Raw genomic sequence first — 25,255 nt, forward strand, 5'->3', positions numbered from 1 at the left:
GTACACTGCAAAAATCCAAATCTTACCAAGTGTATTTTTCTCATTTCTAGTCAAAATATCTCATCACACTTAAAATAAGACATAATCACCTAAAGAGTAACTTTTCAGTGAGATATAAGAACTTATTTTTGGACAATAGATCTTGAAAATCTTATTTCAAGAAATCTTACCAATAATTTTCACTTGTTTCATTGGCAGATTTTTTTTTTTTTTTGCTTGAATGAAGTGAAAATAAATAAATAAATAAATAAATAAATAAATAAATAAATAAATAAATAAATAAAATAAAATCTTGAATTAAGCAAAAAAAAAAATCTGCCAATGAAACAAATTATCTTGATAAGATTTCTTGAAATAAGATTTTCAAGATCTATTGTCTAAAAATAAGTTCTTCTATCTCACTGAAAAGTTACTCTTTATGTCTTATTTTAAGTGTGATGAGATATTTTGACTTGAAATGATAAAAACAGACTTGGTAAGAGTTTGATTTTTGTAGTATACTGTGCAAAAGTCTGTGCAAAAGACGAGGAAGGTTATTATTGTTATTAATTATGTAAGGAGAAGGGGTGGGAGTTTATAAGTTGTACTTCTTCTCACTCCTTTTTATGTTTGATATGTCTTATGTTTAAGTGTTTTGTTTATTTATTTTCTTCTGTTTGACATTCATATTCGAAATAAATACATCAATCACAATCACAAAGTCTTCATCCAGCATTAGATTTGTTATAATGACCATGAATCCATTTCTTGGTTCTGCATTAAAGGAGTGACATTTTGCTTTTTTAAATATAATTATGCATTTTAACACATTTTCCTGTGGTCTACATAAACTGTAAATGCTCTGCTTGGGTCTGAATTCTTCATTAATTCAAATCCACAGGTCCATCTTCAGCCCTATTTCTGAGTAATGACACTAGAAAGGTCATTTTGAGCATTGGCCCTTTAAATGCACATGAGCTACTTCATGCCCCGCCCCCTCCAGTTTGTTGGCTGATGAACACATGTCAGATGTTTCCAGTCGTTTGTGCTGCTACTTGTCATAGGGTCAGGGGTCAAACTAAATAGTGACTTTATACTTTAGAACCTATTTACTTAATTTTTTATGTGTCTTTTAAGGCTATGCACATATTCCCTGTATTTTCTTGTTGTATCTGAAGAAAAGACAATGAGAAATAAATCTGCGCATTATGACACTGCAAAAAAAAAAGTAAATAAATAAAAAATAAAGTGGGGCTTGGAGTTTTGCACAGTTCTGTACTTCATATTTTTTTTAGTGTAGGATTTTTTTTTAGAAGGCCTCACCAATCAAAACTATAACCTGAACAGACCAGTGACAGTTTTCTTCGGGGTTATTTTTCCATTAATGTCCCTGTGATTAATCGTTGCCTCACACAGTCATACAACATAACTTACTGTAATAATGTAACAGGACAAGGCACTACTTTTCTCATGCTTATTTTTAAAGCATGGACAATGAGAAATGGCCTCTGCAGGCAGGTCATCAGACTTCCTTTTAAAATTAATTTAGCCAGAAGTGACAGCTGTCCTGTAAGTCTGAGAGTGGGAGACTAAAATCATGTGCTGACCTTTACACTTTCATGTTATTTTGTTGGTCAGCATGGCCGGAGGTCAGTGACCACATGAGTCTCCACAGCAGAAGAACGGAGGTCGTCAAGGTGTTAAAATGGACAATAAAGCACGGCCCAAAATAAAACACATCATTTCTAAGACGCTGCGTTTAAAGCCAGGGCTGAAAGATGACGGATGGAGAGTTGTATAAACCATCAGAAACTTATATGTTCTTCCTGTGGTCTGCAGTTTTATTTTATTTTATTTTATTTTATTTTAATTTATTTTATTTTATGGTTGTCAAAATGAATGCATTAATGTCAATTAATCCATCATCATGATTAATTCCATTAAAATTTTAATGCAAGTAACCCATCTCCAGTGCAGAATGACTCGGAACGTCTCTGGCAATGCACTTTGTTTACCGTCGTGTATGTGCAAATGTGCTGTTGATCTGGTAGTGACAGGCAGCAGAACCAACCCATAAAGAGGGAAGACTCTAAACAGGACGTTGGTCCTCTGGATGGAAATATGAGGACAAAAACCCCCAAGATGGAACAGTTGTTTCAAGTTGTTTTGTTGAAACTGCGTAAACTGAAACTGTGTAATAAACACTTAAGTGCGTATATATTCCGTTCTTTCTTGAGTCTGTTTGCTCATTCAAAATGAAACACAATTAACATAGATTAAACATGAATGATATTTAACCCTTTCATGCATACTGGTCACTCCAGTGGACAGTTATTCTCCAGCTGTTCTCTTGTATATTTATCTGTTTTGTTGTTTTAGTTCCATATCAGCCAACACAGTGGACATTTATGCACCATCACATTCACTGACATTCATACAATTACTGTCACTTTACTGTTCTTGATAAACCTGATCTGCACTAGACTGTAATCTATAGGGTTTTTTTTTTTAAAACAAAAAGTTTTTTTTTTTTTTTTTTGCATATTATCTCCATGGAGATAATAATGACTAGTATTAGTATGTGTTAAAATGTGAGAAAACATCAGATTAGCAGCATTGAAAATGTTTTTATTTCATAGATTTCAAACAGTGTATCAATAAATACATGTTTCTTTGCTTCAAAAATTAAAGGCATGATGTCCAGCTGAATGGACATTTTTGCAACCCCATGAAAAATATTCAATTGTATAGTTTTTTTTTTAATGTTTTAAGAGGAATAAAAACACTCAGGATTAAGGCTGTCATTATTCATGCATGAAAGGGTTAATCATGACTAATCGAAATTATTCCACAACAACCCTGTGATTAATCTGATTCAAAATTTTAACCATTTGACAGCACTATTGTATTTTATTTTATTTTATTTTATTTTATTTTATTTATTTGGTAGGGACAATGTACTTTAATGCACATTAACATCTGTATTGAACAACATCAGATGTAAATACACCAGATTATAATGAAAATGCTAATTTGCAAACGTAGTACATAGACAGGTAACACAAAAAAAAAAACAATTAAAATATACAAACAGAACAATAAAAGAACCACACAATGAAAGCACAACACAATAAAAGTAAACAGTTAAAAAGTAAAAATGATGACAAGCCTGGTTTGCTTTTAGCTACTGTTTGAGTTGAGTTTTGAAGGTGGGATACGTGGAGCGTTCTCTCATTGACACTTTTAGACTGTTCAGTATAGTTCCCTTCATGGAAAGTGCATTTGCATATGTCTCTACACTGAATTTTAGTGGCTCACAGAAAATCTACTTCTGTAAAACATGCAAAACATGGAGCTTCGAACTGCATGTACAAAGCCCTCATACTGTATTTCACTCTGACTCATGGCATGAGTCAGAAACTGTAATTACAAAAATCATCAGCGCTGCCGGAAACCTGTAGACTCTTAAGCCTCAATGGAACATGATTGAAAACTACTACGTCAGGCAGTGTACAGTATGTCTGCTTTTTCACCTTCAGTGAATAGCGTGGCATTTGTGAAAAGTGGTGCAGTATATGAGTAAAGAAATCAGGCCTGTGACTCATGTGCATCCTTTAGGTCTCACAAACAAGCAGTAGTTTAGGTACAGCGGAGAACCAACCAAGTCTCATTTATTTCATCACACAAAGAATAAGATGCTTCACAGCCACTGATACTGTAGTTTCAACTTTTTTTTTTCCAAAATGTGAAATAAAAAATAAAAGTACAGTAGAATTATTCATTGTAATAAGTTTTTATGTAGCCACACATTTATTACATATACTGGGTTTCCACTTTTTGGTCTTTTACCCTCTGGTAGACGTTTCCGGACACTAAAGGCCAGCACAAACCATCTAAAAAACAGTTTTTATCCCAGGGCCATAATTGCACTGAATACTGCTGGACATTAACTAATTGTGTGGAAAGCTGAATGTTGTCCAGAGTACATGATGATGTTTTATGTGTCTTTTATACTTCTAGTAACACTCTTTTTTTATGCTGCTTTTTAGATATTTATGCCGTCAGGGTTTTCCTTTTATATTTTAGCTTTTATACTCTTTTATATATATTATTTATACTTTTTTTTATGGCACCTCGGATGATTGCACTTTTTAATTTCGTTGTACCTATACAATGACAATAAAGACATTCTAATTCTAATTCTAATCTAATTCTAATTTTGGCTATTTAGTCACATGTAAAGTCTTTTAGCATCATTTACAGTCCACAGTGTAGTGTAGCATTTAAAGGAGTGATAATTAGCTCTTTTTTTTTTAATGGAATCATGCATTTCAAAACATTTCCCTGTGGTCTACATAAACTGTAAATGCTATGCTTGGGTCTGAATTGTGTACAATTGTGTGTGGGTTGTAGAAATCCACTTGATTTTTGCCAAAATGAATATAAAGATAGCTTTGCAGCACCTGGAGGGTTCAAATTCAAACTTTTTGAACTATTAGGGTCCAAATACACAAATAAATGTACCAAAGACTAATGAAAGTGGGTTTAGCAAAATATGACCCCTTTAATACTGACACTGACTTACTCTAAAATGAATAACACATACTTAGAAAAATCTATAAGGATTCGACACAGTGCTCAAAATGGCTCAGTGTGTTGCTGTTTCTCACTTTGGAGTTTGAGCACAAAAATTCTCATATCATGTAATATAATATAACTGTAAATACTATTTAACTTACCACAGGTGGTCCAACCTGAGATTTCCACCCTGCAGTGATGCTAGCGAAGCTGCATTTTATCTTAGAGTGAAGCCCCGGACAAAGAGTGAGATAAATACCTTCAAGACAAATAGGCTGGACCTTATGTTTATAACCTTAACATTAAATATGGCATCGTTTACTATTATGTTTAGACCTATTGTGACAGCCTGACAATTTCTTGATTTCTCTGCTGGTCACATGCTTGGTGTTCCTGGACAGACAACTCATTTTCCTAAAATAAATAATGGCGATCTATTCACATAATGGTATAATAACGCTGTCATTGGTGACCTACATTTCTGGTGGTAAACCATTAATCATTAGGCCCAAGCTGAGAGCAGCAACCTGCTCTAAACCATAGGAGACCATTCAGTCAGGGTACCAGGGGAGTCCCTGTCTCTCTCTCCGGAACAACAACACACATTGCTAAATGTTGGCCTTGTAGAAGGTAACCTCACTGAGCTCACACAGGGAATTGTGTGTGTGTTTATACACGTGTGTGCATTGTGGGTGTATTTAGTGGCCCACCAGCCTCTCCAATACACAAAGGACTTGTTTTGAAAGTGACAGATTAATTACTGGTTTCTGCTCAGCCCTGAATACACCGGAGTATCTATACCCATGGGTGGCGAAAGTCAAAGTTTCCAATTAATCAAACATGAACTGAGAAAGGCAATGCAGACAAAAAGCCCAATGGTGCCATTTGAATTCAATAAACAGAGACTGTAATTTAAGGGACAAATGCTGCTCAAGAGCTGAAAAAAAATCAAATGTCACTTTTACTTTCAGAAAAAAAGAGTTCTGTCCACTCCTTCACCACTTTGCGATACCTCAGTGGGATTGAGTCATGATTTTAACTCTAAAACATACACACTTTTGATTGTATTTTAATATTGCGCTTCAGTTTAGATTATCCTGATCCAAACAACAATCGTCTCAATCTCAAAAATCTTCCCAAACATAAAAATAAACAAACAAATAAAAGACAAATCCAAAACCCATTATAAACCAGCACACTGTCAACATCATTAAGAATCAGTGTCTCCTGATGATAGCATATTTTGTGCTGCCTCTGGGAGGGAATATTATCAAGTTAATGTAAAACTAACATCATTATGCTTGCCATCCAGAACCGCTTAACAGCAGGGAGCCGTGTTCTCCATAACCACTCTCCCCCTGTTTCTCGTTACAGATTAATAAAGTCAGTGTCAAGTAGCATTTCATTTCATTTTGCCCTCAGTAAATGGATATTCATTATTAATAGATAAACAATCATGGGAACTTGTTTTACCTCATTGCTCCTACTGGCTTGTAGTCATTTATAGTGGAATATTAATTGCTTTGTGACTATGAAACCTACTATTTTTTTTTAGCCACAGAAATTAAACTTTGGTTGTAAGATATTAAAAACATGTTGCTAACATAATACTGTTAAAAAAGCAGAAAGATGTACTCTTTAAGCATTGTATTTGTACACTGATTTCCACATTACTGTATTCTTAAGTAACTGATACCAAGTACATGCAATTCTCAATCTGTCTGTCATTTTCCACCAGCAGTTTGAATAGAATCAGGACTATTTCCATTGACCCTCAAAGACTAAGAGCTATTTTTGTTGTCATTTTCAAACATTTTTTTTTCTACAGTCAATGTTTTCTAAGTGACATACCACCATTTATTATAACATTATCCTCTATATTTTGCATTTTGTGAAAATCAGGTGTTTCTCTACATTTTCAGAGAGAGGAGGGGAATGGACAATATGACCTCAAGTGTGCCCTCCATCTATTTTTCTACATTTCATTTCCTGACTATGTAGATGTTCATAAAGGCTCAGAGTAAATTAAAATATTAAAAAAAAGGATGAAAAAGTGACCTTTTTCAGCAAAGCATATCATTAAATGAATGTGAAGACAAGGGTCTTTTTGTCAACCTAGAATAGAATAGAATAGAATAGAATAGAATAGTCTTTATTGTTATTACACCAGTTGTGCACCAAAATTGCAGAAAATCTCTGCCAGCGACAGTGCACTTACATCTGAGTAGCAAAACAAGATACAGACATCTTTAAAAAAGTATAAAAATATAAAGTGTGCAATTGAACAGTATGTAAAAAATCAAAATACTGTACGAAAGGCTAAGATTTAAAAATTTAAGGTTGTACATGGGTTTTATTGGTGAATCAGAGTTGCAGAAGATGACAGTGTTTCCACATTCACTACATACCCTCTAATGCCCCCCAAAAAACCCATCTGATGCCTCTGAAAAGCTGAATTTTACCTGAATTTTTCAAATGTGTGGATAAAATGACTGGTTCAAAAGTCATTAAATATTTTAGATCAGTAGTAGTCCTAGTGGTCACTGGCAGATGTTCAGGTCATTGAGGGTTAAAGAAGCACACAAGTCAATAATACAAATATACCATGAAATGAATAACAGTAAAACTAATTCCTAATGTCACCATTATGTAAATGTCATATAAAACAGAAAAGTAATTTACCTGTTTATTATGTCACATGTCCACTAAGAAGCATGCCATTCCATTTATATTTGATTATGTCCTCTAAACAAGCTGTTGTTTCCAAAAGATTCACTAGCCAGACTTCCAGCTGAGGAGAGTTGTGATGTTAATGTGTGTTAAACAGTCAGGTTAGAGTATCCCATTAAGAATGGATGGATGAATGGTGAGGGATGGATGGAGGGGAGACTCGAGGTTATTGTCCATTCCCCTCCTCTCTCCGTGAGTCAGAGGCGGTCAGGCTTATCCTCTGGTCCACTGGAGACTGAATCAGTTCCAGCGGGCTACAAGCACAAATCCAGTTTACAGACAGGCGCATTATCATAGATGGTGCACAGACCAGTGCTATAATGTAGTATTGAATTACAATAAGACAAATTAATCAGTATGTATGATAATAAATAAGCAAACAAGACCACTGTTGTGTCTTGAGGTCCAAATGAGTATGGATGGACGAGTCAGGAGCTGCTTTGTGTTGAAGGAAATGTGGTGTTGACCTTTCAGGAGGTGAAATGAACCCAGTTTAATGAGGAATTTGGAATGGAGGATGATCAGTCGATGACTTGAATGAAAAAATCAACTTGACAGAATCAAGCCAATCACAACAAATGAAAATAATAATAATAATAATAATAATAATAATAATAATAATAATAATAATAATAATAAGACATAACTATCTATGAAGCCATGTTTAATTGTAAAATATAAGTTTAATCACTTATGACTACTTACTATTGAACATAAGCCCACAGAAATTATTTTAAGTTGTATAATTTGCTGTGATGGTATAATTTACACTATTGTCCATAAAGTTGGAATTATTGTGTTTTCACTTCATGGCTAACATTGTATATGGCACTGAAATTACAAAAGATAAAACAAAAGATAAAATACACTATATAACAAACAAGTGATGCCAGGCACAACAAACCCCGCCCCACGCACGTATTGTAGCTTATTTTGGCATCAATCAAACTGAAGTCATCACGTCTATGCTTGTGCTGATGTCAGCATATAAATTGCCTCTATATATGTGCTGTGTCTGAAATAAATTGAACCAAAATTGATGTTTTTATAGACATGTGAAATCCCATTATAAGTAAATGGGAGAAAAAAAAGATGTAAAAAATTCATTAAAAATTTGAACTTTAACCTACTTTCCCCAAAATGTAATCACATCTATTCTGGGTCACTGGCAATCTATAAACCCAATTTGGTATAAATTCAATTAATAGTTTTTCTGCTACAGACTTATGAAATTTTGCCCATTATAAGTAAATGGGGAAAAAATGATTTTAAAAATTCACAGAATTTAAACTTTGACCTACTTTTCCAAAAATGTTGTGAGAACTATTCTGGGTCACTGGCAATGTATGAACCAAATTTGGTATGAATTCAACCAATTGTTTTGCTGCTAGAGTGTTAATAATCAAACAAAGTAACAAACTGAACCAAAAATGTGCAAGGGGTAAATAAATGACAAGTGGTAGAGTAAAGAATGAGATGACCAATGCTGGACAGTATGACAAAACATATGCATGATGTTAAAAAAAAAAAAAAAAGAAGCAAAATCAAGGGAGAAATTGCTTAACACAAGGAAAGAAAGTTAACGAGCCTTTATTTATGAGGATAACTCAACCCCTAATGGTCTGTAGCTCTGGTGGTTTGATGTAGATTTGGGTGAGGGTCTTACATAAAGAAAAACAATGGATTGTCAGTGTGTTTATAATAAAGAAACACATGCTGTGTTTTAAAGCTATAACTGACATAATGAAAGTTTCAGACAGTTAATGAAGTCCCCTCTCAATGCACTCTGCACAGTCCTCTGCAGAGTTTCTATGAACTATTTGGAATATTTGCAGCCTGTTGAAGCATTGGAACTTTGTTTAAATTATGCTAATTCGGCAGTGACAAATCCACACACTACAGGCCACTAAAACCAGTATACCAGGTGATCTAGCGCAGTGGTTTTCAACCTTTTTTCAGTGATGTACCCCCTGTGAAATATTTTTTCAGCCAAGTACCCCCTAACCAGCACAAAGCATTTTTGGTTGAAAAAAAATGACTTAAAACAGAGTGCTGTGCCATCAGTGTCTGATTTATTAAACTTTGGAACTCCATTTGTAGTGGTCTCTCTTGAACTATTTGGAAATAAAAAGATATAACTAAAAAAAAAAAAGAAATAATTGACTTAATTATAATAAAGATTTGTGCACATAAAAATAATTATCAACATAAAGTGTCCTCCTTAGGGATCATAGTAAGATCTGTTCTCAAAAAGAAATCATTAACTTAATTTTAAATAAAAGCAGAAACTGCTTAAAAAAAAAAAAAAAAAAAATCATCTTAAAATATCTATTTAATAATTAAAAAGAAGACTGACAACATTACCGACTGTCAACACTGAATATTGCATTGTTGCACTGAACTGAGTGTTTTTGCATTCATTTAGTCGGACATTTTAGTCAGACACTTGGGCTTGTGCTTCGCTGAGGATCTTTGTCATTCTTGGTGGCAGGGAGGCGACTGCTGTGATCAAGCTCTTTATTTTTAAGGGATTTTTTGCATGGATGCTACTTTTTAAATATATTTTAAAATCTCATGTACCCCCTGGAGTGCCTTCACATACCCCCATTTGAGAACCACTGACCTAGTGTATCACCAAGAAACGATAAAGAAACAACCCATCCAGTTCATTAACATCACCTTTTCTGTCTCGTTACCACTAGTTTTGCAGATAACACCAGCCCTCTGCAGCCTCATCAATTAAATAGAGGCAAAAGTCAGGTGAAAGGGTCAGAGATGCTGCCAGATAAGGTTTCCCTGCATAAATTGTGTAAGCCTTAGAAAGCTGAATGCCGTTAATGCCACATGCACTGTTCATTTTCTGATAGTGTTGAACATGTTAAGATTTACTCACTATACAGACTTAGGCAAAAGACTCATATCATTTTTATTTTTGCTAAACATGCATTTTTCTGCACTGATTTGTAGAATTCTATTTGTTTCCACTATCTCTATTGTAAGTTCAATTAATAATTCATTACTTATGCAATTCCATGCTTTAGCGTTGGAGGTCGAGGTGACATCTTGGCATTTTTGTATGGGACTTGAAGCAGTTTTGCAAAGAGTGTATGACAAAAATAAAAATGTGAGAACAAAGTAATGAATTCCTCTTTAAATGGCATAGCAAAATCTGTCAGCAGTAGTTTATAGTTTTGGTTTTGACCTCTTCTCATGTAATAATTAGTGAAAAGAGCATAGATTGCTGTTGAAAAATACACCCATCAAAACCCAGGACAATTTTTTGTGTTGTCTTCCTAATGGATTTTTCTTTCATTAAACCATTACTAAGTATTTCCTATAGTTAATTTATTAACCGTGTAGTTGTTAACAACAGCTCAGAGTAAATTTAAATGTTATTATATCAAAACAGAGTAAATTGAAAGAAGCATTACTTTTTCAACAAAATATACTAATTCTGTATAAAAACAAGTGCCTCCATCCACTGTTATTTCTCAAACTACATGGGTTTTACTGGTGAATCACTGAACCTCTTTACATGACCATAAAAGTCCGATAACTGGGAGTAATCGGATAGTTGAAAAAATTAGATCTAACGCATTTACATGCACTTAAGAAATGTAATGATGGAAAAACCCTGGTATAGACACTCCAGTCCATTATCGGATTTTATCCAAGTACGTACATATATATGTAGTGATGGTAGACTTAAACTTCCTGTTGTCTTCCGCTCACGTTTGACTATGTAACTTCCATTTTTTACTATTTTTAACTGTGTTTACACATGCACAGACATAAAAGAACAAATCAAATCATATTAACCTGTATACATGCATGAAGACATCTTAGTACTAGAGAGAAATCTAGGTGTGTTAATCCGATTTCTAATAATCAGATAACTGCTGCTATCGGATAAAGCCTATCAGATTATCCTGTTTACACGATCACTTGAAGGATAACTCCAGAAATCGGATTGTAGTATTGGTGTGCATGTAAACAGGCTCAATGTTGCAGATGATGGTGTTTCCACATACATCACAGTGACTATGGATGCAACTGAATGCTGCTAAAAAGACGATAAACTTCATTTCATTTGAATCACTGTATTGATATGATTACTGGTTAAAAAGTTATTAAACATTTTGGATCAGCAGATACTTTAACCCTTCATCAGGCAAGTGACTATTTCTGGTCATACATTGCAAGACAGTGACAGCAATAGTTATAGTGAGGACAGTGAGGGAACAATCTCAGGTCCAATGTGGTCTACAGGGTCTGTAAGGTCCACCTCTGCATGAACAGTGAGTGTACCTGCTTTGTTAGGTACTAATGTAAGGAATGATGTTCAAAGGGAGAATGTGGATGTGGACAGGGGTCTGGATCAGGACTTATGTTGGTCTAATGTTCTAAAAGTGATGTTCTAATGTTTTATAATACATGTTCTCTTCACCTTACATGTGTTTTTCTTGTATTTTTTATATTTACTTCTTGGACTTTTTTCCTTTTTGTCACTTACGAGTAAGGAACCAAATATGGTAACTTCATTGACCTTGATGTTCTACATAACAATAAAACATTTTGAAATATTACAAAAGTAATAAAGTCTGGTTATGTCCTTCGATAATACACTAAGGTTGATATTTGGGTGCTTCTATTAAAGTGGTTACATTTTGGTACCTGGCACTTTGGTTTTTAGATTCAGTAATAAAAGAGAAATTTAGACATATTCCCACCAGGATGTACCTAATGATGACCTCAGATAAATGCAAAAAAATACAAAAATAAAAATTGTAGTCTTGCTCTCATCCTGAAGTTAATGAATTTTTTTTATAAAATATTGGGGCCAAAAATAGGACCAAAACTGGGACATGAAAAGCTACCTAGGTGTCAGTGCATTTGATCTAGAAAATATGGCTTGGAATGGTCTTATATACCGCTATAAATAAAGACACTGTGTTAAATTTGATGATTCTAGTGGTTTTTCTAATCCAGACATGTGGGTTTTTCATGAACTGGCAGTCTAATTCCAGGTCTTGTATGTAACCTTTCGTGTCCACTTGTGTTACATACAGAACCTGCCCAGTTAATTGCATATAAATCGTGAATGATTTTGCAACACTGATCATTTTTATGAGACACTGCCTTGCATAATTAGTTCAATTCCAAAATGTGCCTGCGAGAGAATAAAAAGATATTAAAAAAAATAAAAAATTCATGTCCTTTTGACCATGTTACATGCAGATTTTTGTATTAAATAATATAAAAATGTGTTTTATCTGAAAAATAGTTTCTCTTTTATCTCAGTAAGTATCTATTTTTAAAATAAATCCAAAATGCTTCCAAACTTGCTTCATTAGTCTACATCTGGTTTGAATTTTTAGACCCCCTGTCCTGTTTTTAGACACCAGTTTCATAGAAGCACCCGTTTGGAATTTTAGAATATTTCTATGAGTGATCTCTAAAGGGTTAAGGGTTCGGTTCCTACGCCTGCCCTGACCAGTAAATGTATGTGCTTTACAATATGAGACAAATCCAGTCCCTGTCATGCTTTAAATCACTTGCAGTTTTATTTTACACATTCCTACAGCAAATGTCCCAGATTCCTGAAATTACAGAAGCCTGGGAAGAGTAATAAGAGTAATGAGTTAACTCCAGCATTAGATCATTAAAATGAACAGTGCTGCTCTCTGACTTGCTGTGCCTTGGGCATTGGGAGGTCGCATTTACTGATTTCATGGTGATTTCATGTCCATGCATTGTATATCAGAAAAAAAATAATTGTCAATTTTGTTACTACTTTGTGATAATGGGAAAAATATAGCAATTATTCAGTGCCGCCTCCCCATGGGACCAAAACTATTAAGTAAAACAGAGTGGGGTTTACTCATGTGTTGGTTGAACATAACAGGATTTTAATTGATTTGTCCTCCAGACAAACCAAATTGCTTTTCTTTTCATTTTTTTTTTTTATATACACAAAAAAATTCCCTGTATTTACTGTGTTACATTATCAAGTTTGTTGTAAGACAAATGGCCATAAATGCCATGTAAGTCATGACAGTTAGTTGAATAACTGCAATGACATTTCTTCCCATTCCCACATTTAGGTCATTTGAGGATCTGGGGGCTTTGCAGTCTTCAGAAACCCTTTGAAATGAAGGAAATGGCTTATGTCAGCTAACAATTCCCCCCAACTTAAATCGTGTTCTGAGGATTAGAAAAGAAGTGTATCCTTCTTGAGTGAAACACTGTTGACTGGTATAGACTTTAGTTACACAGAGCCGGACACACAAAGAACTCTTATCAAATATCATCGGAATTCTGCACATGGGCTAAATGGAAACGTTTTGTCTATGTGCATTTGCTGCAGATTGCAACCACAATAATACATTCAGTTTGTACATTTTATTACTTTTTATGATTGACTGTGCTTTATAAAATCTTCTTGGTCCTGTATTTTTTGGGGTTTATGAAAAAAATCAGTAGGTCTGAAAGTGGTACATCTACAGTATGGCAGCTGCCAATGCCACAAAATGCACATTTGTACTTGTATCAAAATAGAGTAAAGGCTAAAAGCACAAAAGAAACAATATGACAGAAAAATGAAAGAAATACAAATATTATCAAAGCTATATGAAAAACAGCCTTAAGGACATATAGAGAAAGACTGATGAGGAAGAGAAAAAGAAAGGGGGCGGGTAGACAGAAGCATCACAGCTTAAGGAAATACCAATACCTTCTCAGCTAATTTCCATAAATAGTATGGTTGGTGTAAGAGGGGTTACAGCAGCTGCAGCAACATGAAATTTCAGCTCATTACATATAAGCATCTGCGTAAATTATTATGATATGTAATAAAAGTCAATGCCTACAAATGCAAATTACTGCTTAATCTATATTTAACAAGTAATCACAGAACTTACTCTAAGTCAAGATTTCTCAACCTTTTTTGAACCAAGCCCCACGAGCAGCATCATGAGCCTACTGGCCCCCTCCCTATGCCCTAAAACAGGGGTGTCAAACTCATTTTAGTTCAGGGGCCACATTCACCCCAATATGATCTGAAGTGGGCCGGACCAGTAAAATAATACCAGTGAAAAAAGTAAAATTACATTATGATCATGTTTATATCTACATCGTTTCCTTAAAAATCTAAATAACGTGAACAATTTGAAATGTCAGTGCAGTTTTAACAATATTCTGTATCAGTTTATCATTTACATATGTGCATTACAACTTACATTACAATTACACATACACAAAACATTTAGTAACAGGTATAATATTGATAAAATTGCATTTACTTTTGTCAAGACATTTCATGTTCATTTTTTGTCAGGTTATTCCCATTTTTTGTAAAAGGATAGTTTGTTAATGTAAACACTTTCATGAAATTTTACTTTTTTTTTTTTATACACTAAAACAAACATAAAATCTGTAGTTGTCATTATTTATAGGTTATTATGACAATATTTTTCTGGTCTGACCCAGCTTAGATCTTATTGTTTTTTATGTGTATGTATGGAACCTGAAATAAAATGATTTTTACACTATTGACTGTTAATTTCTTCAGTGTAATTTTTGCATTTCACAGTTTCATCTCTTTGGCGGGCCGGTTTAGGCCCCCGGGCTGCATGTTTGACACCTGTGCCCTAAAAAATTTGTGGACCGGGGGGTTGGGGGGATGAGACGATGTAATTATAGTGTTGTGATGTACAACAGTAGTCGCTCAAATACCAGCACGCACAACTATGTCACTCATGACCCCCCTCATTTGATCGTGCCCCCCGGGAGAGAGTTCGCACCCCCCGGTTGAGAAGCACTGCTCTAAGTCATAAGCTTAAATTGTTATCTTTCCATTACCTGGATTTTAAAGTGATGAAAAATGTAATTAATAGATTGCTACTACTATTACTATTACTTTGTAAAACACAGAGGCAACATTACCACCAACAGGGTTTTTAGTGTCCTACATTGCATGTCTATTGGCTGTGAAATAAACATGAGACATGCAAACTCCAGGCAGAAATGTTCGTGCTTCCTCGTCAACATGTTAATTTCACATGAATTACTGTACTACAGTATATAAGACCAAGGATATTTCAATGACAGTAAAGAAAGCATGTTCTGCCTCTCTTCTCTTTCTTTTCCTTGTCAGATATCTACATTAAACATGGAGATGTCAATGTTCCTGAAAGAACAACACCAAATAGAAAAAATCAGTTTAGGCTACAGAATTTATAATTTACTAAATACATTTTATTTGGGAAACATTGTAAATAATGTTAATTGGTGTATGAATTTAATATTTAACTTTATTTTTCATTTATTGTCGGTTGTTGTCAATAATGTCGGAATGTCTTGCTTGTTTTTACTACGAAATAACTAAGATAGATAGATAGATAGATAGATAGATAGATAGATAGATAGATAGATGCTAACTCCAGTTATGTGTTGTTATAAATGTGATGCTGCAAAATATGTTCTATTACAACATAACAATTCAGTTACTTAAGTTGCAAAACTGGTAATTCTTAAGGTGAAGGAAAATAGCACATAAACACTATATTTTGTTTGTTTCCCCACAACAAAACACCAACTTCATTTGTCCAATATTGTTAGGGTTAGTGGAAGATGTGAGGGGCTTGGTTTAAAACAGAAGAGCTCTGCACAGTGTCAAAAATGACTCACTATTTAATACATAATATTCAAACAAACCCCTCCCCTTTCCTAACCCTGACAGATGTCCTCTCGTTGCTTAAACTGAACCACATCTGGAAAGAAAACTTCTCTCTGGATTTTGCACAATAGTAAAGTAGCAGATCCTTCAATGATAAATTATTCTATGTTACACTGATTACGTTTCTAGCAAAATGTAATGTGGGGAGAACACAACTTGAGCAGGAACATAGTTACATGTGAGGGAAACCTTGTGAAAGACTTGGTTCATATAATTAACCCATAAAGACCCAAACAGCCACCGGTGACCAAAACCATCTACTGACCTAAAATGTTCAATACCTGTTGACCCACTAACCCTATCAATACATGTAAATAATTGGTGTAAAAGGCAGTTTGTCATCTTTTCATGGTCATCAGATATGACCCATTTGGACGTTAGAGGCTCTGTAGTTACCGTGGAAACACCGTCATCTTCTACAACATTGATTCACGAGTAAAACCCATGGAGTTGGATCAATGACATGGATGGAGACACTGGGTTTATGTTCAGTTAATGTTACCGTTTCCTTCATGTTCTGTTTCTGATATTACTGATAATCAACTTTAATCTGAGCTTTTATGAACAGCTACATGATCAATGAATTAACTATATAAAAAAAGAGATTTTCATTGAAAAAAAATACAAAATATATAGGATAATATTACAATAAATGAATGAATGAATGAATGAATGTTTATTTCAGTTAAATACAAAATACAAAACACATACATATTAAAAAAAAACAACAACAAAACAAAACACATACATATTAAAACAAACAAACATAAAATTAACACATTTTGTAACTGAAAAAGGAAGATAAATGATAATGATGATGGATGATGATAAATGGTGATAAATAGCTTAGAAAGGTAAAAAAGAGAGAAAAAAATAATTTGGGAACTGCCACAACAGTAGCACTGGCTCTTTATGGATTAATGTGACATTTATTAGTTTTATAAAACCATAAATTTCAGGCACATGTTTTCTGAAATAATGTCAAACTTATTCTAACTCATATTCATTCTGGCTGAATCAGTCACCCTCTGCTACCTGACGACAGTGGTATAGTCCAGGGTACACGGCGGTATATGGTGTATACCTACTTATTTTTCAGTCATCATTGCATATACCCACTTCTAAATCCCCCTGATGTGCACTACTCAGTAGTATCTGAGCCAAATTGCTCATTTTTCTTTCCTGGGATGCTGAAGCCATGACCTGCCCTACTCTGCCTCTAATTGGCTAGTACTCAGTACCTTCACTGATTAGAACGGTTAACTTAAGGCATGAGGACTGATGAGCCAATCAGAGGCAGAGTAGGGCGGGTTGGACACCTCAGGCAGCAGTGCCACCCCAGTTGATTGACAGGTCACTACAAGTCTCATTGAAAGATGCGTGATTATTGGAAATGCGAACGAGAAAGGCAAAATAAACGTATTTCAAGTGAGTGGTACGTATTGAGAGAACCTACTTTCATGGAATACATAATTCTGAGGTAAGTTTTAAGGTGGTTTCAGAATGAGTCACTGTTTTAAACTACGGGCCATATGACTGCACATTTTGAGAAGAGATTTTGTCCCAATAATTAAACTGTGGCCAACAGGACAACATCATCTGCAAAAAGCAGAGATGAAATCCTGTGGTCCCCCTCCGGCCCTTGGCTGCGCCTAGAAATTCTGTCCATAAAAATTATGAACAGAACCGGTGACAAAGGGCAGCCCTGCCGGAGTCCAACATGCACCTGGAACAGGTCTGACTTACTGCCAGCAATGCGAACCAGGCTCCTGCTTCAGTCATACAAGGACCGGACTGCCCTTAGCAAAGGGCCCCGGACCCCATACTCCCGAAGCACCCCCCGGTCGGTTGTGGTAAAGAAGGAGCTGAGCCGAGAGGCGAAGCTCTCGATTTACCGGTCAATCTACGTTCCTACCCTCACCTATGGTCATGAGCTTTGGGTCATGACCGAAAGGACAAGATCCCGGATACAAGCGATCGAAATGAGTTTGATCCGTCGGGTGGCTGGGCGCACCCTTAGGGATAGGGTGAGGAGCTCAGTCACCAGGGAGGAGCTCGGAGTAGAGCCGCTGCTCCTCCGCGTCGAGAGGGGCCAGCTGAGGTGGCTCGGGCATCTGTTTCGGATGCCTCCTGGACGCCTCCCTGGGGAGGTGTTCCGGGCATGTCCCACCGGGAGGAGACCTCGGGGAAGACCCAGGACACGTTGGAGAGACTATGTCTCTCGGCTAGCCTGGGAATGCCTCGGGGTCCCCCCGGAAGAGCTGGAGGAGGTGTCTGGGGAGAGGGAAGTCTGGGCATCCCTGCTTAGACTGTTACCCCTGCGACCCGGCCCCGGATAAGCGGAAGAGAATGGATGGATGGATAATTAAACTGTGTGAGTAGGCTAATGTTATGAAAGGCTAACGTTATCCTATTTTTGCTTCATTATGAATACGTTTACATTCATGCAGCTGCTTGTGTAACCAGTAATACCTACAAACTGCTCCTGATCAAGTCATAATCATTTTATAATAGTGAGCAAATATTACTATTGGATTTTTGGGTAAACTAAATAGAGTATTTTTACATGTCACTGTTTCTAAAACAGGGTGTTTTTTTCTGGCCTACTTAAAAAAAAAGATTTTAAAAAAGGCCACAATTTTGAGTATACCCACTTCTCCAGGGACCACTACACCACTGCCTGACGATCCATTTAAAACCTCAAAGGTCAAATGTTTTCTTCACCTGCTAGTCTAGTGTGTTCACCCTTGTGTGCCCTCGCTGTTCAACATCCACTAAAGCTACAGCTAAAGTACTGTAAAGTGTTCAGAGTTTACACTACCATGCATCAGTGAACAGTGATATCCAGACCGAAAGAAAGACAAAGAAGTTTGAGCTGTGAGGGTCTTTGAACTGCGGCTTTCTGATAATAACCAACCCAGCCTGTGTGTATTCATGGAGTGCAGTCAGGTTTTATCCCTCAACAGTTACAGTCGGCTACAGTAGATGATGAGGAAGGAGAAGGCATAGTAAAGTAGACTAGCTTGGCATAAAGGCATCATGGATCATCAGTTAACAATGCTCCTGGGCCTTGTGCTTTTCTCCTATAGCACCACTCAGGGCATTCACTAACTTTATGAAAAGGGGCCACGGATTATTTCCTCCAGCCCTCTGGTGCCCATTGCACTATGAAACGCATTTAATGCTAAAGCGTGAATACTATCAGAGCTTTCTTTTCAAATACCCGTGGCCTTCAGCTCTTCTTGCATTATGCCTCAGCTCACAGAATTTGCTGAGAGCCTTACAAACTGTGACACAGTGACACAGAGATTATAAAAGACTGAGGATGACTGTTGAGTAAAAAGACCCGACATTGTCCAAATGTCAGTTTTTCTAGGAATGGTCAGTATATGTTTGCTGTACAGCTCTAGGGCTTCTTTAATTGTTTTTAATAGAAAATAGCAAACAGTTTAATTGTAAATTGCACACATAAAATACATCAGAAAAAAGCTGTAGTAAATGATTTCCTTGGAATAATGAGACTGATGGGATAAACAAAATGTGAACAGTCTGTGAAATAATCCCTCATTATTTCACCCCACTTTTCATGCAATATTATGTTACAGTTACAGTATGTTACTAGTTCCTTCTTTATAGTTTTAACCCCTGAGATGCAGCATTCCTCATTTATTTATTCATTTATAGTTTGTTTGTTTTTTTCATTTTATTTTTATTAGTCTCCACTGTAAAAAAAAAAAAAAAAAAAAAATCCAGTTTTTACCAAAAAAAAAAAAAAAAAGGGGGCATCTGTGGTTACCAGCACAACACTGTAAAAAACACATTAAACCATAAATGTATTTATGTAGTAACATAATATTTTAAACATGTATATTTACCATTGGATTTCAGTGATATTTACATCTTTGTTACACTAAATTGAATAAGCTTGCTGAGTTAATTTAACAATTTAAACATGTGAATTCAACATTGGCTTTCAGTGATATTTACATGTTTAAAATGTTACATTTGCTTTTTTATTACTTATTTTATTTTTTTAAAGCATGAGAATAAGCTGTTATTTCAGCATTATGATCTTGGAATTTAAATGGTACCACATCGTTTTTTCAATTTACAGTTTTATTTTCTCAAAACAATAGAATCAATTTCTACATACAAATCTGGTTTTGTTCACATACTCTTCCTGTAAAAACTACAGCTATGTTTGGTTTCATCATTAACACAAAAATCTTTTCAAATAAACAACTTTGCATTGTTTTTTCCCTTACACTTTTTTATGTTGCAATTTTACAACTTTTTGCTGTTAATTCTATGGTCACTTTTTACAGTGTATGTTACTTTTTGCTCATCCTTTTTTTTTTCTTTGGCTTTTAATTTTTAACTCCAACAAAACTGCAGAAAAATTTCTATATGCCAGGACTATTTCTTTGTCCACAAATGGCAGTTAAAAATCTTGAATCTTGAAATAACAATCCAAGTGTCATCTTTCGAAAATCACACATAAATGCTGAGAAAGCAGAACTGCAGGGGAGACATATAGGCCTCCTCCGCAGTAAAAGTACTGAAAATCACTACAGTAAATTACAAAACAGTGATTGTGATAGCGACCAACACACATCGCCACAGTCGACTCCTCAAACATCATACATTGAAGAGGTAATTTACAATCAGTGTCTGGGAACAGGGTGAGGCGTCCTTTTGACCTCCTTCAAAGCTCTCACTGACATTGAACCTGCAAAACCCCAGTAATTTACTGGAACCAGACTCAGACAATCAGGAAACTGGCTTCAGAAAGGAAAAGAGGACAAAAAAAGAACACTTCCAACTGCTGGAAAGCTACCAAACACACAAACAAACAGAAGCCACGTCTGTGAAGTGTTTCAGTCTTATTTGGATAACCTTCACAAATGACAGACCGCAGAGACAGACTGTCCTGTCATGGTTATACTGTGAAATTGGTTGCTCCAGAATATCTAGTGATGCCTCACACTGTGACATTCAATTTGACTTCACCTGTTTGGAAACAAAGCAAGATTCACTTTGTTTTGTTAGTATCAAATGTCATTTCATATGTCATAATGCATTTTCTTTCGTGAGCCTAGGCAAAGTATTATATGAATATTTATCCTGGCATTTTATTTGGTTAAGTTGGAGACATGTGACTAAACATAATATGAATAAAAGTTTTGCCTGAGTCACATTACATATCCTATTTTTTTCATCGGAAATGGTAGCGATAATAACAATAACTTTGTGTTGTAATATAGTATGGCATGTTTTTCACCATATTTCAGCACAGACTGCTTCCTACACGGATAAAAACCTTTGAATTATGTATCTGTAATAGACAAAGACACACACAGAACCACTAACTAACACTAACTTACATGGGTTTTGCTTCTCTAGTATTTCACCTCTATAACATAATCTACTAATGTACCACACAACACTTCAGAGGAGGGTCAGACATCATGACTGAGAAGTATTATTACCATTACATATGAATCTCTACACGATGTTTTTAAGAAATACTTTGCCTTGAATATTACTCATAGTAAAGCAGCTAGATCTCCATTTTTATTTGTAGCCTCTGGGCAGCTGCAGTACCATCTGTGTTGCCGTGGTAATGCTTGTAGCAATGCACACATGCTATGCATCCAAGAATGTCGGCGAGAAGCTCAACAAAAGCAATTTTTGGAATTTTGAACACAATTCAAACAAAAAGCACTTAAATGAAAATAAGCTAATCAGCATATGTCATGAATAATTTCCTTGACCCTTTATAGGGCATTCATAGATATACTCTGAAATTCACAATTTCAACCTTAGTGTGTTATTGGAGTACGTAAGAAGACTTTATTACTTTTGTGAATTTTTCAAAATTGTTTATTGTTATGGAGAAAATCAAAGTCAATGAAGTTACCATATTTGACTCCTTGCAAAAAAAAATGCAAAAAAAATATATCCAAGAAGTGTATATAAAAAAATACAAAAAAACCCCAAAAAACAGATCTAATCTAATCTCTTTTAACATCATTCCTTACATTAGTACCATTACTTCATCGTACCTAACAAAGCAGGTACACTCACTGTCTGGGGCACCGAAAAGGGGAGGTAAACATGACAAAATCATGGGGCCAAGCATTTGTGGGGGGTCCATAGAGCAGTGGAGGGGGTCTAGTGGATACTGGCTAGAAGTTGTGAAAATTTTATGTAAGATCCGCTGTATAAGAAAGGCTTAGAAGAATGTCGGGAGTGGGACAGTTTCACAGTAGCATAAGTGATGGTTGGTTATGTATGGACCCCCCCACCCCCCCCCACCCACACCCTTGCTCCGACAGATCGACAAGCTACTGAATTTTATGAAGGGTCCACAATGTTTGCCTTTCACAGAGCCCAAAATTGGTAGCGGCACCCCTGCTCACTGTTCATGCAGAGGTGGACCTTACAGACCCTGTAGACCACATTAGACCTGAGATTGGTGACCCACTGTCCTCACTGTAACTGTTGCTGTCACTGCCTTGCAATGTGTGCTGAAATTACCAAAAATAGTCATTTGCCCAATAAAGGGTTAAACAACATACCAGTGTGACCAACTTGCACCACTAAGATACAACAGTACAAGTGTTATTCCTCTCCTAAAACTAAAAAGAACAACAACAAAGGCCAAATTATGAAGTGATGATTACAAATTTTGTCTTGGTTTAACTTTAACTTGGTTTTATATGAAGGATGCTTTTGCTATCAGCTAATCCAGTGCTTCCAAACCTTTTTTGGCTCGTGACCCCATTTTAACATCATAAATTTCTGGTGACCCCAGACATTCAAAACAGAGACATTTTTCTTTTGGAGATGCCTTAGCAGGGCTAGACAGGTGAAGAAATCTTTCCATTCTCTGTTCGGTCCACCAGTTTTCTGACTGCGACTGTGTCCGTGCAAGTTGAAGTGGAGTAACACGGTCACATGATCGGGACTATCAAGATATGTCCTCTCAGATATTATATCTTGTATTTTATTTGAACTGGATTTTTATAAGGAATAGTGTGTGGTGTTTTTTTTTTTTAACTTCTTTTTATTTAGATTTCACATCTGTAGCCATACAGTGCATTGTAACAAATCATTATACAACAGAAATATACACACACACACACACACACACACACACACACACACACATATATATATGTGTGTGTGTGTATATATATGTGTAGTATATGTGTGTGTGTATATATATGTATATATATATATATATATATATATATATATATATATATATATATATATATATATATATATATATATACACAGGGTGGGGAAGCAAAATTTACAATATTTTGAGGCAGGGATTGAAAGACAGTGTATGACCAATTAGTTTATTGAAAGTCATGAGAATTTATTTGCCACAAGAAAATTTACATAATAGAAAATGTTTTTATTCTATGTGTCCTCCTTCTTTCTCAATAACTGCCTTCACACGCTTCCTGAAACTTGTGCAAGTGTTCCTCAAATATTCGGGTGACAACTTCTCCCATTCTTCTTTAATAGTATCTTCCAGACTTTCTCCTAATAGTTTTGCTCATAGTCATTCTCTTCTTCACATTATAAACAGTCTTTATGGACACTCCAACTATTTTTGAAATCTCCTTTGGTGTGACGAATGCATTCAGCAAATCACACACTCTTTGACGTTTGCTTTCCTGATTACTCATATGGGCAAAAATTTCTGAAAAGGTATGGATAATAGTGTTAGGTATGATTATGACATCAATATATGTTTGGTTTCAAAACAATTGACGTAGTGCCTGCTGAGAAAAAACAACTAAATGTTCATTGTAAATTTTGCTTCCCCACCCTGTATATACTTACATCTCAGTCTTAATGGGGGTAGTAGCCCATGGTTGTTTCAAGTCCTAGGCCACGGGGACCAGAATATTCAGGAGAGACCAACATCAGCCATTAAAATGCAACATGGTAGAACCTTGACATTCTTTCAGAATCTGAGATAGAACAAAATAGAAATCCACAACAGCAACAACAATAAAAAAGCAACAACACTTACATCAAATTAAAATGTGACTTAATGTGGGTCCAATCGTTCATAAATATTTCTCTTTTCATTTGTAACACTGCAGTGGTATATTCCATGTTGTACACATCCTGAATTCTATCCCTCCATTGGACTATTGCGGGGGGTTGTGGCTTTAACCAGGAGGTTGTTATTACTTTGTTTGCAATTAATAAAAGTATTCTAAGCAGTTTTGTTTGACTGTTTTCCTGAAGATTCTCAGGTATTATGCCCAGTATAAAATGTGATGGTTTCATTGGTAGGTCTATTGACAAACATCCTTTTATTTGTCTTTGAATATTTTTCCAATATTCGGATAATTTATGTCTGAAAATATATGTGTATGGTCTCCTACCAAGCCACAACCCCTCCAACACAAAGATGAGGTATTGCTCCATCTCGATGTTATACGTGTGTGGTGTTTTAATTCTAATGAAATATATATTGAATAATTAAAAAAATGTTGTCTATTTGTAATTTTATTTAATTTTTTTTTCAATTACTAGAAATTTCAGGTGACCCCAAGGTTGAAAAACACTGAGGTAATCCATTGTTTTGTGTTACATTGAAATGATTACGACAAGAAACAAATGATCCATGGTTTAACAGGTTCAGTAGTTGAAAGTCTACAATAAGCCAAAGACTTAGCTGTTGTCTGACTAAAGATTTTGTCCTTGATATCATTCAGCATTATGTAATTTTCATTCAATACGCAAAAGTTTGAGAATTTAAAGAAAAACAGAGAGATTGAATGTATGAGTGAGGTGTGAGATTATACACGGTAAACACCAGGTTTCTTTAGATGTTAATGGCACCGGCTGAACTGCATATGGGAATTTGCATTAGCCTATTGTGGCTTTCTTGTAATGAGGCCTATTTGCATAAAAAAGGGCTCAATTTTGTGAAGAATTTATGGATATTACCCAATTTACATCCATGCAAATGACACAGCCGCTCCATGACGCTTGGCAGTTTGTGGGTGCTTTGTGAATTACATGCGATACTTTTTTGTCTCGTTTTGACTTATTTAACAATGCAAAACAAGACATAATTGTTTTTTGGATGTGATTATTACTACACTGTGCCGGTACACCATCATCACATTTATTTTGTAAACTTGCGGGCTGTAGTTTGTTACTGAGATTGGTCTTCATTTTATTTAATCACAT

The sequence above is a fragment of the Sphaeramia orbicularis genome, chromosome 5 (genome assembly GCF_902148855.1).
Source record: "Sphaeramia orbicularis chromosome 5, fSphaOr1.1, whole genome shotgun sequence".
NCBI lineage: Eukaryota > Metazoa > Chordata > Actinopteri > Kurtiformes > Apogonidae > Sphaeramia > Sphaeramia orbicularis.